This window comes from Ictidomys tridecemlineatus, chromosome 8 (assembly GCF_052094955.1).
Source record: "Ictidomys tridecemlineatus isolate mIctTri1 chromosome 8, mIctTri1.hap1, whole genome shotgun sequence".
NCBI lineage: Eukaryota > Metazoa > Chordata > Mammalia > Rodentia > Sciuridae > Ictidomys > Ictidomys tridecemlineatus.
This window is the reverse complement of record NC_135484.1, coordinates 87,683,912-87,695,433: the sequence shown is the minus strand read 5'-3', so window position 1 is coordinate 87,695,433 and position 11,522 is coordinate 87,683,912. Positions and strand designations below refer to the sequence as shown.

General features: G+C 34.9%; 1 pseudogene; it reads right to left on the bottom strand.

Annotated features, from left to right (window-relative positions):
- Positions 1–378: 378 nt before the first annotated feature.
- On the bottom strand, positions 379–1,333 carry LOC101956486 (polyadenylate-binding protein 4 pseudogene; annotated as a pseudogene).
- Between the last annotated feature and the right edge of the window lie 10,189 nt (positions 1,334–11,522).

Here is an 11,522-nt window from a genome sequence, read left to right as displayed (position 1 = left end):
AAGGTTGAGGGCTGCAGATGCTGGAGGCATACTTGTATGGTGCCACAGCCAGAGGAGCATCAACAATGACAGCACAAGGTGCAAGGTTAGGCTCAGCTCCAGACTGACAGCTGTCAGCCCTTGCTGGGCAGCCCCAGCCCCACTGAAGTCCATAGCAAAGCAGTCTACGCACTCAGACCCAGTTGGAGCCAGATGGTGAAGAGTTGGACAAGGTCCAGATTGGTATATAGCATTTGGCATTCCTTGGAAGCCTTGAGGTCTCCCACCTTGCTGCCAGTGTGAATTAGTCCTTATCTGTGCTAACTGGTTAGGGGTATAATATGGAGGTCTTCCCTTAGCCTGAGGAACTGTTGGCTCAAATTAGCTACCAGCTGCAGGCTAGAACTGACTTAAGATAGCATTGGCAGGGAGTGCTCTCATCCCAGCCACCCCTGCATATACTTGTTGGTCAGATGAGCCTTTCTCTCTTCCTCCCCCAGAGCCCATAATGCATTCATTCATTTCAGTAACTGCTTTGGTTGCCTCTTCAGGAGATAAGAAGTAGACAAAGCCAAACACTTTGCTTCCTCCATCCTCCAGCATTACCTTAGCACTGGTGATTGATCCAAAAGGAGAAGACTTTTTCCTTAATTTCTCATCATCAATGGTGTCATCCAAGTTCTCAAGGTAGATTCACCCCCTAGTATCCACTAGTTCTCTTCTATTTCAGCACCTCAATTGCATTTTAATTCAGCTTGCCATTCTACTTTCTTCTGTGTACAGCCTACAGATGTGGCTTTCCCACTGATTTCTTTTCCATTCATGTCTTCCACTGCTTCATTGGCATCTTTGTGTTTTTCATAACTCACAAAGCCAAAGCCTTTGGATTTACTACTGGGATCTCTCATCACCTTGACACTCAGGTTCTTACCAAACTGGCTGAATATCTCTGTCAGACTCTCATTATCTACCTCTTCCATGAAGTTTTTGATGTAAACATAAGTGAATTCCTTAGCTTTGGCTCCAAGCTCAGCTTCCCACTCTTTGTGAGACTTGAATTTGCCCACAGACAACTTTGGGGTCATTGAGGAGCATAACATTCATCCTCTCTATGGCCTTGTCACAGTCTCTTGGGTCTTGAAGTGGACAAAGGCATAACCCTTAAAGCTCTTTTCATTATATTTTACCTTGCAGGACAGAATGTTCCCAAAGCAGAAAAAGTATTATAAAGTGCCTTGTTATCTATAGATTTGAACAGGTTCTTGATGAAGACACTCTCCACACCAGATTTTGTCAAAGAGGGATCCCTCTGACACCACACAATACAGATTGACTTTCCCTTAATCACATCAAAGTTTATGTTGGGGGCTGGGGATGTGGCTCAGGCGGTAGCGCGCTCGCCTGGCATGCATGCGGCCCGGGTCCGATCCTCAGCAGCACATACAAAGATGTTGTATCTGCCGAAAACTAAAAAAATAAATATTAAAAATTTTTCTCTCTCTCTCTCTCCCTCTCTCTTAAAAAAAAAAAAAGTTTATGTTGTCCAAGTCCACTTAGCATTGGCTGGCTGCTAGAAATGGATGTAGGCAATTAACAGCACTTTTTGAAAATAATTACTAAATGATGGAAATAACCCAAATATCTATCAAATGCTTCCCCCCCCTTACATAGATAAATTGTAGAGCATTCATATAATGTAATAGGACGCACGGTGATAAACTACTGTATTCATAACTGTGAAAACATTTCAGAAATTGATATCGAACAAAAATGGAAGGTACTAAAGAATATATATGGCATAACTCTTATCAATATGATATTTTAAAATGAACAAATTATGCAATGTATTGTTTATGAACGTATATGTGGTAAAGCTATCAGGAAAGCAAAGTCATTATAAACATGAAATTTGGGATTGCTCTGTTGTGAAAAAATGAAGCTGATATAGGAAGTGACACACAGAAAACTTTGAAAGATTTTTAAAGTTTATTTTGTAAGCTCAGAGAGATTTGAGTATTAATCTTGTTCCCATTCCTTAAAAAGTAATTATTGTTACAGATGTAGAATTACAAAATAATGTTTTTTAACTACAAACTGCCCATTGAATCAATGGGAACTATGTGAACATATGTGAACATACAGATATTATCAGTTATGCTAGAGAAAGGATTAAATATAGATAAATGGAATTAACATGTAAGATCTTAGCATTATTTTCAGATAATAAAAATCTGCATTAATTTAAGACTTTGAGAAGTAATAAGTATGTCAGACTATATTTTTAAATTCTAATTGCATACTTTTTACAATAGACATATAAAAACTAAAGATACAGATAAGTTTAAAATGAAAAATGAATAAACAAACTTAGAACAGGTAGACTCTAGATGAAAGAAAACTAGTTATATATTTAGCATGTATAATGTTTATTGCGTACAGTAATTCACTGCATGTTTTGCTACAGGTACTAACATGCACTACATGTTTTGTTACATGTTACTAACATTTTGGTCAACAGCAGACCATAAGTACAATGGTAGTATCTTAAACTTACGCCACCTAGTGATATTTTAGCAATCCTAGTTTGCACACTATAGAATGTTGTCACAATGATGAAATCATCTAATGGCACATTCGTCAGAATATATCCCTAATGTTAAGTGATGAATGCCTTTATATATTTAATGTGATTAATAATAATATATTAATAAAAATAGGTGTTAAGAATAACTTCATAAATCAAAAATTCACAGAGCCACAAGGAGATATAGAGAACATTTACAATTACTGAATCTCACTCACAAATTGTTGTAAAATGCAGGCAAAACTATCAATAAAGATATAGAAGCTTAGGGCTGGGACTGTAGCTCAGTGGTAGAGCACTTGCCTAGTATGCATGAGGCATTGGGTTCAATCCTCAGCACCACATAAAAATAAAAATGAATAATGGTATTATGTCCATCTACAACTAAAAAAACTTTTTAAAAAATATTCAAACAATGTCTTTAAAAATACAGAAGTTTTAAGGATGCAGTTAACATACTTGACCTAACAGGCATATGTAGTACATGACAATCAATAAACATAGTCTACATACCTTCTTTCTAAGCAAAGAGCATTCACAAAATTATATCTTCCCAGACGGTCTAGTTTTCCATTAATTTCAAGAGGGTTTAGCTTTACCTCAAGGAGGATGGCTATAGCTGCTCCTGTAAAATTTTGTCTTGACAATTCTATCATCTGAATCATATTGGAGTTTTATCATCTGAATCATATTGCTGAATTTTTCCCTTGAAAATTCATTATATTTTTGTATGTTAAGTAACTTTACATTATATCCTGGATAATTTAAACATTATTTGGGTAACATTAAAGTTGTTAACTTTTTAATGTTAACTTTTTAAAAATTTGTTTGTTTTCATAAAGTTCTGGTTCATTTTGTATGCAATGCTGATTTAGTAGCAAGGCTTTTTCATCATTTTCCTGATTTTTCTATCCAAATATTCAGGGGCTTAGTTGCCTGCACCATCACCACATACATAAATTCTTCACTGTAGATTTCAAACTGTTTATAGTTCAGTTCTGCAACTAGCACTGACCTTTCAAGGGCTAGAGGAAAAAAAGAGAAGAGAGGAAATAAGAATCCTCCCTGCCACCTCACTGGCACAGACACACGTTTTTCTCAGCCTCTGGTTAGAATGAGGAATTCTCTTAGAGTTTTTAGTATCTACTGACTCAGCCCAGTTGGATCAAAAATAGAAAAGAAAGAAAGGGAAGAAAGGAAAAAGGGAGGGAGGGAGGAAACTCATCTGCAACATACTAGTCATTCTTCAAATTTTGGTTTTCTTCCCTAATCTGTGTGTTATTTACAATAAATGCTGTTCATAGTTATTATAATAAATGCTGTTCATAGTTTATTTAATATTTTGCCCAGAGTTTCTGTGATAGAGATAAGTGTAGTGGGCACCTTCATCATGGCTGGCACTTCTGTCTGAAGTAGGATCTGAAATGATGCTTTCCTCCTGCAGAAACGCCTCACTCCAAGAACAATGTGGAAAACATTACTTGCTGGAGTCATTTGAAGTGATGGAAACACTTAGATTTAATGCATCCCTAAACTCAAGAGGACTAATGAAAGACACAATTGAATGGTATTTTCTCTTCCTTCCTTGGCTTCTCAGAGAGCAGGTTCTGCAGTTAGAGTTAGTGAGCTGAAGAGTTGGCTGATAACAGGTACAGGGTTCCAAAAGTTACTCCTTTGTTACATGTTACATGTCACAGCCACTTATTCAAACAGGACTTCATTGTTATGTGATCATATAGATGCTTCCTAAGCTTCTACACTCTATAAATATGTACATTGTTGAGGAGAGGAGTTTTGGTTGGACTTGGTACATGCAAACTATTTTTGCATAAGCCATGGGACAATGAGAGTTCAATGTTTTGTGTGGCCTCTACTACTTCTTTTTGTAAGTTTTCCCTAATAAAGTCTACTTTAGATCTGTACACCTGGCATAACTGGATTGTGTTTGTGATCTATTTAATGCAGAGAGAAAGATAATAATCTTTTCATCTTCTATAAAGAGCCTAAATACTTTCCTCTTCAAACATTATTTTTAACATTTTTATTTCTGACTTTATAGATAGCATGTTGATGTTCTTTCTGTTATTGAACTACCATGCTTCCAACTACAGATAATTTAATTCTTTCTTGAATTAATCTAATGAAAATCTTTACTCATTATCAGAGAATATATCCACATTTTTTTCTAGAAATATTCAACTCCATGGATAGGCTATTATTGTCCTGTCACACAACTAAGTCATTCAGGCTCACTCCAGGTGAACTGGGCTGACACGAAATAATCACCCCAAGACAGAGAAAATACCTTTTTCTTGGGATTCTTCAGTGATGGCCCCTCTCCTCTAGCTCCCACAAGGAAGGCAAACGAAAAAGAGGAAAAGGATGTTCTGAAGCCCCTTTTTATTAAGGGGAACACACTCAAGAATGTTCCACCCCAATGAGGGGAGTCAGGTTTCAGGGGGTTGAATCTAGCTTCTTGATGTCTTATGATCAGCAAATTGACTAACATCTTGGAAGGCCACACCCATCTCAGGTTCTGTGTGGGATCAAAAGGCAGAGCGAGCAAAAAGGACACATGGGTCACCGACCCAAACAGAGAGGCAATGTCAGTCCAGTCCACTCATGTACTCATGTTCATTTTCACACACACACAGCCCATGGCTGGCTTGCCACATATTATTGGAAGTCTAAATTTCAGACATAGTTTTTAAAATACTCAAATATAAAGCATAAACTTTTAGCATATCTGCATGTCAGAACTCAATGTAATTAACTTATGTGTTAACTTCTTTCAAAAAAAGCCTTTTTCTTAGATAACATTATATTACAGTTCATCAAGTATGTGAATTAAAGGGCTACTAGTGTCAGAAACACATGGAATTATCAAAATGCTTCTGAAGTGACCAGAAAATGTCACATCTAATGGAATTCTGATTTCTATGTCTCACTGTTCACATTTTTAATGTTTATATCACAATAAATGCTTTTCATAATATAATATTTTATTAATAAATACTGTCACATTTTTTTAGAAGGAATCTTAGATTCATTCTTAATACAGATTAAGCATACCTAAGTTATTATGGTCAAGAAGGCACAATCCAGGATGCAAAATCATAGTAAAAAATTAAGTATCTATCTATTTATTCTAGATAATTTCAGTGAAACATTTATTGAATACCACCTGTATGGTAAGCATGTTTCAAAGCACTTCAGGGTATTAATAGGAATAGAGGTAGTTCTGAATTTTTAAAGTCCTTATTATGATACAAAGGTAAAACAACAAGCACACAAATTGTTAATGTTAGATTGTGATAAATACAAAGAAAGATGTAAAAACGAGAATTACAATTTGGAAGGCAAATATTACATTAGAAATCATTAAGTTCAAAACAATCCATCTTGTTGATATTGATAAAATTGTCTTAGAGAAATTGAGGAACTTGTTAAAAAAAAAAGTCACTCATATACTGGGAATACATACAATGGGCCTAGCTTGGTCTTGAAGAATTGTTATACTTAAATAAGTAGAGGTTTTAAAGAAGGAGTATTCTAGAATGATGGAAGACTACAAACAAAGGAAAAGAGGTGAGAGTACAGAGAACAGACTTGATAATCAGTAAATAATAACTTTGGTGAATTTTAAATAATTGTTACTCAACTTTAAATAGAACAAGAAGGTTTTTAAACCTAAATATCCCAAGCCTCTCCACATAGAATTTTTACTTTAGTAGATTCTAAGTAGGCCTTAGATAAATCACCAACAAAAACATGTTAAAAAGGTAATGCACCATAATCAAGTGGGGTTCATTCCAGGGATGCAAGATTGGTTCAACATACAGAAATCGATAACATAATTCACCACATCAATAGACCTAGACAAGAATCACAAGATGATCTCAACAGATTCATAAAAAGCATTTGACAAAATATAGCATCCATTCATGTTCAAAACATTATAAAACCAGGGATTGTAGGAACATATCGCCACATTATAAAAACTGTATACATTAAACCCAAGGCCAACATCATTCTAAATAGATTAAAACTGAAAGCATTCCCTGTAAAAACAAGAACAAGACAGGTATGCCCTCTTTCACCACTTTTCTATCACATAGTGCTTGAATCTCTAGCCAGAGCAATTAGGCAATAGAAAGAAATTAAAGGGATATGCATACGAAAAGAAGAACTCAAACTATCTCTATTTATCAACAGTGTGATTCTATATTTAGAAGACAACTATCCCATTAACAATAGTGTCAATAAAATAAAATACTTGGGAATCAATCTAATAAAAATAGTGAAAGACCTTTACAATGAAAACTATAGAACAATAAAGAAATTGAAGAAAACCTTAGAAGATGTAAATATCTCTCATGTTCTTAGATAGACAGAATTAATATTGTCAAAATGACCACACTATGAAAAGCACTAGGCAGAATCAATCCAATTCCTATTAAAATTCCAATAACATTTTCATAGAAATAGAAAAAGCATCATAAAATTCATTTTGAAAAATATGAGGCCCAGAAGAGCCAAAGTACTCTTTAGTGAGAAAAGTGAAGCAAGAACATCACAATACCAGAACTTAAAGTATGCTACAGAGTTATAGTTACAAAAACAGCATGATATTGGCACCAAAGCAGACATGTAGACCAATGGAACAAAATAGAAGACACAGAGGCAAACCCACATAAATACAGTCATCTTATATTAGACAAAGTTACCATAAATGCACATTGGAGAAAAGATAGCCTCTTTAATAAATGGTGCTTGGGAAACTGGAAATCCATGTGTATCAGAATGAAATTTTACCCCTATGTTAGTATATGAATACATCACCAGTGCATAAAACTCAATTCAAAGTGGATCAAGGACCTAGTCATTAGACCAAAGATTTTTGCACTCACTAGAAGAAAACGCAGGCTCAAATTTCTATCATGTCAGCTTAGGAATCTACTTCCTCAACAAGACTCCCAAAGTTCAAGAAGTAAACTCAAGAATCAATAAATGGGATGGTATTACATTGAAAAGCTTTTTCACAGCAAAGGAAACAATCAAGAACGTGAAGAGAGAGCCTACAGAATAGGAGAGAAACCTCTGCCACCTGTACCTCAGAGCATTAATCTCCAGGATATATAAAGTCAAAAAACACCAAAAAAAAAAATACCCCAATCAACAAATGGAAAAAGGAACTGAACAGGCACTTCACAGAACAAAAAATAGAAATGGTCAACAAATATATTTTTAAAAGTTTTCAATATCTCTAACAATTAGAGACATGCAGATTAAAACTACACTGAGATTTCATCTCACTTCAATCAGAATGGCAATTATCAAGAATACAAACAATAATAAATGTTGGCAAGGATGTGGGGGAATAGGTACTCCCATATATTGTTGGTGGGACTGCAAACTGGTTAAACTACTCTGGAAAGCAATATGAAGATTGCTCAGAAAACCTGGAATGGAAGTACCATTTAACTCATTTATCCCACACTTCAGTTTATACCTAAAGGACTTCAAATCAGCAAACTACAATGATGCAGCCACATCAATGTTTATAGTAACTCAATTTAGAATAGCTAAGCTATGGAGCCAACCAAGATGCTCTTCAACAGATGAATGAATAAAGAAAATGTGGTATATATACACAGTGTAATATTACTCAGCTATAAAAAGAATGGATAGATCTGGAGACTGTCATGCTATGTGAAATAAGCCAATTGCAAAAAAACTAAAGGTCAAATGTTTTCTCTGATATGGGGATGCTAACACATAACAAGGCGAGGCAAGAATAGAAATTCAGTGGATCAGTGAATAGAAGTTAGACAAATGGGAATGAAGGGAAGGAAGGAAATATGGGCATAGGGAAGACAGTAGAATAAATTAAACATAACTTTTCTATGTTCATATATGAATACATCACCAGTGAAACTTCACATCATTTACAACCTTAAGAATGGTATCCTAATTAGAATAAGCTCTACTCCATGTATGTATAATATGTCAAAATAGACTCTACTGTCATGTATATCTAAAAAATAAAAATTAAAACATTAAACTATTAAAAATCAAAATAGGCCTTAGAAATACAAATTTTAACAAGCATCCAGGAATTTGTGACAAATCATGCAAACACATCATCCACTCATCTCTGGTGTGAATGATGGAAGATGATGCCAAAGGTTGGATGAAGGGTGCTGTCAAGACATCAGGCAAGGATTTCATGTTCAATTTGGATCACCATTGGGGTCATTCAGTATCATAAATAGAAAAGTAATATTATTCCTATATTTTAAGAACAAACGTTGCCACCAAATATGGCTTGCTTTCAAACCAGGAGACCTAGTAGAAGTCTATCCAAATCATCTACACAAAATGGGCTTGAATGAGGGAATAGCTTTAAGATGAACAAGATGTATATAAAATTAATTTTAAAAAGTAAAATATATTACAATGCAGAACATATTCTATGAGAGATGAGGTTTCATGTTTAATGAATATGAATATAGTGTTAGTGATACCACCTATAAAAATTCTTATTTTTTTAATATTTATTTTTAGTTGTAGTTGGACACAATACTGTTATTTTATTCACTTATTTTATTATGTGGTGCTGTGGATCCATCCCAGGGCCTCACACATGCTAGGTGAATGATCTACCACTGAGCTACTACCCCAGCCCCCCAAATTCTTATTTTTAATTGGAGGAGCAAGATTTTTTTTTCAATTCTGAGAACTGAGAGTATGGAAACAGAGAATAAATTTTGGAATTTCTGAGTTGAATGCTCTGTCAAGCTATAGGCAATTCAAACTGAATGTTTGGAGGTTAGATGAGAGATTAGGACCAGAAATAAGAATTTGGGAGTCATTCACATAGAGGAGATGGCAGGAGACAGTAAATTAAATAAGATCAAAACAGAAAGTTGGTTGGTAGGGAAAAAAAGAGAGGCCAAAAAGTTCCTTGGAGAGGGTCCATACTCTAAGAGATTGGTAAGCAAGAGTAAAATTTGAATAATGGAGAAATAGTCATATGAGGAAAATAGAAAAATGGAGGCCTGAGAGGATAATTGCAATTTTGAAGAAAAAATCCTAAAATTTATTTGGAAGAATAAAGACCCAGCAATTCTGAGCAAGAAGAATGCCTAGCATATGTGAGGCACTGGATTCGATCCTCAGCACCACATAGAAAAATAAATAAATAAAGTTATTATGTCCAACTACAACTAAAAAATAAACAATGAAATAGAATAGAAGATAAAGAGACAAACCTACACATATATAATCATTTCATTTTGGCACAGTGAAAGTTCCAAAAACATATGTTGGAGAAAAGATGGCCTTTTTAACAAATGGTACTGGATAAATTGGATATCCAGATGTAGAAGAATGGACCTAGATCCCTATCTCTCACCCTGCACAAAAGTTAAATCAAAATGGGCAAAAGACTTAGGAATTAGATCAGAAACTTTGCAGCTGACGAAAGAAAATATTGTCTTAACATCCCAACACATTTTTGCGATCTCCAACTTCCTTAACAAGATACCTAAAACTCAAAAAAAAAAATAAATAAAACCAAAAATCAATAAGTGAGATGGAATCAAATTTAAAAGCTTCTGTATAGCAAAAGAAACAAGAATGTGAAAAGGGAATCTACAGAATGGGAGAAAATCTTTGCCAGCTACTCCTTTGACAGGGGATGAATATCCAGAATATATAAAGAACTCAAAAAACTTAACAAAATAAACCTATCAATAATTAGGCAAAAGAATTAAACAGACGTTTCTCAAAATATAAATACAAATAGCCAATGGTTGTATGAAAAAAATGTACAACATCCCTAGCAATCAGGGAAATGTAAAACAAAACTGTATTGAGATTTTATCTCATACCAGTTAGCATGGCAATCATCAAGAATATAAATAATGATTAATACTGGTGAGGACGTGGAGGGAAAGGTATACCCATACAATGTTGGTGAGATTGAAAATTGTATAATCACTTTGGTAAGTAGTATGGAGATTTCTCCAAAGGCTAGGTATGGAGCTATCAGATGACCCAGTTATTCCACTTCTTGGGATTTATCTTAAAGAACTAAAATCAGCATACTATAGTGATGTAGGTACATCAATGTTTATAGAAGTGTGATTCACAATAACCAAGTTTTAAAACCAGCTCAAGTGCCTATCAACCAATGCATGAATAAAGAAAATACACAATGGTATAAATACACAGTGGAGTTTTGCTCAGCCATAAAGAAGAATGAAATTATGGCATTAGCTAATAAGTGGCTGGAACTGGAGAGTATCATGCTAAGTGAAATAATCTACACTCAGAAAGTCAGGATCAAATGTTTTCTCTCCTATGGGGAAGCTAGAGTAAATTAAGGGAGACGGGTGGGGGGGCACAAAGAAAATAAAAGGAAGATCAAAGGAGTAGAGAAAGAAGATTGAGGGAGAAAGAGGAGGGACAAAAAAGGGAGAAACTGTGTAATGTAATGAAATGGATCAAATTATACTATACACATATACAAATATACATAGATCAGTGAATGTACACAGATCAGTGTGACTCACACAAACTTGTGAGAGTGGCCTCAACCCACAGGCATAAGCCTAGGACCCAAACCTAAAGCAAGCTAAATCCCTACTGTAACACAATATCTTCTCCAACTCTGTTCCAATTTAGGCTCCCATCTCACATTCCCCAATGTGTAACAGGTGGGCTCCTATCAGAAAGACAAGTAGGGAACTTTTTGGAGTTCCACTCAATATTTATGACTTCTATTTGTCTTCATGAACTATCATTAGCCTGGTAAAACTTTCAAAATCTTCCAGCCATCAAAGATTCTGCATTCCAAGTGTACAACTTAGGATGAATATCTTCATATAAACACAAGAGAAGCACCAGGGTCACAAAAAACACTCACAGAGAAATTGTCATTGAAGTAGAAAGT